Source organism: Ochotona curzoniae, unplaced genomic scaffold (genome assembly GCF_017591425.1).
Source record: "Ochotona curzoniae isolate NIBS_2020 unplaced genomic scaffold, NIBS_Ocur_1.0 scaffold_4505, whole genome shotgun sequence".
Taxonomy (NCBI): domain Eukaryota; kingdom Metazoa; phylum Chordata; class Mammalia; order Lagomorpha; family Ochotonidae; genus Ochotona; species Ochotona curzoniae.
This window is the reverse complement of record NW_024467118.1, coordinates 46,258,645-46,262,166: the sequence shown is the minus strand read 5'-3', so window position 1 is coordinate 46,262,166 and position 3,522 is coordinate 46,258,645. Positions and strand designations below refer to the sequence as shown.

The following is a 3,522-nucleotide window of genomic DNA, read 5'->3' as shown; positions in this document are numbered from 1 at the left end:
AGGCAGAGTTACACACACACACACACACACCCATTCTAAGCACTGGTATACTTACCAAAGAGCCACAATAGCCAAAGATGAGCTGATCCAAAGCCACGAGCAAGGAGCTTCTTCCAGGTATCCCAGGCGGGTGCAGGAGCCCAAGGCCTTGGGCCATTCTCCAATGTTTCCTAGGCCATAGCAGGGAGCTGGATCAGAGATGGAGCAGCCTGGACTCAAATCCTCTGTTGGATTCTGGTGCTGTAGGCAGAGGCTTGATGTGCTATGCCATGATACCAGCCTCCTTAACTACTAATTTCTAAGGACAATTTTAAAAATTGCTCTTGATGATCACCCCCCATACTACAATGCAACTCTGTGTAATATAACAAAATTTCTAGTATAAGTTAAACATTCATTGAAGGATTTATCTAGTTTTTTTTAAATCCTTATTGAAAGATCCTCGAGTTAATCTTAGAACGCAAGCGATGTTACTAGTTCCATTTCATTCACAGATGAAAAAACAGCCAGAGAGATTTAATCAATGGCTTCGTGTTGCTAAGCGGGAGAAATAGCCTTTGAATTACTTTTTGATCCTGAGTTCAGTTCTTAGTCTTACACTCATGTGCTTAGCAGCTGTTCAGCACACCTCTGCTCAGCCGTGCCCTGTGCAGGGACAGGTGGAGGGCACTGCATGCTGTCTATCCTTAAAAAAACAAACTGATTCCTAGGAAATACCCACACAAAAACGGAAGGCTACCGCCCAGGCGGCCAAGGGAGAACCTATCCCGGAAATGTCCCACAGATGCGTATTCACCGCACAGAGACCAATAGTGGTGGCCCTGAGAGATGAGCTGCCGATCACAGGCCAGGGGCAGGACTGGAAGGTCTAAGGGCAGGTGGATGCAGCTGCTCGGCGAGCTGGAGTGGCGGAGCTCTCGTGCTGTCAGGGAGTTGATGCCGCAGTCTTCCACACCTTATCCGCCAGTGAGGAAGAACTGGTTTGTGTGGTGGCATACAGGTTCAGTCCTGTTGGCTGAGTGCTTTTAAAGCATTTTTTAAAAAGATTTATTTATTTTTATTGGAAAGGCAGACCTGCAGAGAGAAGGAGAAACAGAGATCTTCCATCCACTGGCTCACTCCGCAAGCAGCTGCAATGGCCGGAGCTGAGCCGATCTCCCACGTGAGTGAAGGGTCTCAAGGCTTTGAACCATCCACTATCACCTTCCCATGCCACAAGCAGGAGCTGGATAGGAAGTAGTGCAGCCAGGACACAAACCAACGCCTACATGGGATTCCAGAGCATGCAAGGCAAGGACTTCAGCCATTAGGCTATTGTACCAGGCCTTTTAAAAAAAAATAATTTTCCCTGTTCGTTATTAAAACTTAGCAGTAGAGGAGCTGGTCTTGTACAGTAAGCTAAGCCACTACTTGCAAACTGGGCATCTCCTTGCACAAGGGGCCGTGCTAATCTTCTCTGTATCGTTCCAATTTTAGTATATGTGCTGCCAAAGCGAGCCCAACTTGGCATCTCATACCTGTATCCCTGCTGCTTGAGCTCCTGGGCAGCCACCTGCTAATGTACTTGGGAAGGCAACAGAGGGTGGCTAAAGGCTTGAACCTGTGCCAGTGATTTGGGGCTCCAGTGCTGCACAAGGCTTCTGGCTTTGGCCAGGACTTCAGCCATGATGGCCGTGTGGGGAGTGAGCCAATGAATAAAAGAAATCTGTCACTCTCCCCTTCCAATCTTTTCTAAAAGCTAGCAATATATAGAAAAACAGGCAAAAAAAAAATTAAAAAGTCACTCAATCTCATTCCCTAGGTTTAGCCACTGTTGATATGTGGTGTCAATTATACTTCATATGAATTGTTTTTGCTCCCTAATATGAATTTCCCCACCATCATTAAATATTCTCCAAGAAACATGGTATTGAATGTTGACACAGTGGTCTGTCACAGAGCCATCACTGTTTTTTAAACCAATTTTCTCTAATTGGATAGTTCTTTCATTCCATCAGTGTTGTATTATTATAAGTAATAATGATTCAGTATTTGTTGAGTGAGTGAATGACTATTTCAGAGGACTTGGTCACTCATAAATCTTTATATGTGTGTCTAATTGTTTCCTGATTGGGGGGAAAAAAAAGCTTTGCAAGTGAAACTGTTGAGCCAAAGGTTGTGTGTTTGAAATGCTTTTTCATCCGCATGACCGAATTGCCTTTCAAAAAGTAGTGAAAATTATAACCCCACCAGCAAAGTATGAGGGCATAATTTCACTGCACCGTTGGTGGTAATGTAACTTTGAAGATCTGTATTTGCATCTTAGAGAAGATTCCATGGGCACAGAGAGGCTGCAGCCCAGGGATCTAGTGAAGTTCAGAGTGGACGATGATAACATCCTGAACTCCAACAGCCGTGGAGGTAGTGCAGAGAGCTGACCGACCCGAGAGTGGGGCAGGATGCAGAATTGCAGGTCAAGAGAGTGGTTGGAGGGAGCCTGCGGTGTCTGCCCCAGGTGTGGCACTAATTAGGATTCTTGGTTGTAGGTGACAAGGAAGCTGTCATGATGCAGTTAAGCGAGCCTCCCTGTAAAGATCTGCAGCCACTCCCGGAGTTCAAGCAAAAGCACCTGGTGCCAGAATCCCCATTTGGGAATCCAACAGGCAGACAGGAATGGACACTGTCTCCTCTGGATCCTACTCTCCAAGTGTGTGTTTTTGTGTCAAGATTCCCACCCTTGGGAAGGGTCAGTCTAGTCCACTTTGGGTCAAATGTCCCTCTGGTGACTGTTAGGATCTATTAGGCCACTGAGGCCTCAGCCCCATGCCCAGGTGAGCCACCTGCAGCCAGGTGGACTATTCCCTGCTGCATATCCCCTCCCCACACCTCCCCAGGGCCCATGGGACATGCCACACCTCCCCAAACAAGCCCCATTGAGAAGAGGCTGTTAGCATGAGCAGTGCAGCGTGAATAGGATTGGAGAGGGGTGGCTTGCAACTGAGAAAATGAGACAGACACAGGATAAGGACTGTGAAAGCAGGCAGTCACCGGGAAGCCCCCTCCTCTGAGGAAGCAGGTTGAGCTAGCAGGCTTGCAGCCTCAATCTCCTGTGGAATTGCTGGGGGAGTCAAATGACAGGAGTTGATGTGGCACAGATGTTGATGGCTACATCCCCTATTGGTGCTAACCAGCCAGTGTTTGATGATCAGAGAGCACCAGTGTGGCCCAGGTAGAAAAGTCGTACGTGACTGTCTCAAGGATATCTTCAAGCACACAGTCCTGTGGCCTTGGACCATTGCCCAGCTGCGGACCCTCGCCCATAGGCCATGACCTTGGTCTTGGACTTTTGCCTGCTCACTGACTGTTGCCTGCAGTTTGACTTCAGTCTCCCACACCAGCAATCTGTGAGCACAACATTCCAGACACAGTCTGCTCTGCTATTCCTTAGTAAGTAGCACTGTTATTTTTCACAAACAGCTTATAGCAACCCTGCCTGCCCTACAGGGAAATGAGGTCTGGCTTCAAACCCCCTGCACTTTGTCT

At 47.7% G+C, this 3,522-nt stretch overlaps 1 non-coding gene across 1 annotated transcript; it reads right to left on the bottom strand.

The window, feature by feature from the left end:
• Positions 1–1,392: 1,392 nt before the first annotated feature.
• Positions 1,393–1,500, bottom strand: LOC121146903. Its single transcript, XR_005882282.1, has one exon. It is a non-coding gene; the product is annotated as a U6 spliceosomal RNA (small nuclear RNA).
• Between the last annotated feature and the right edge of the window lie 2,022 nt (positions 1,501–3,522).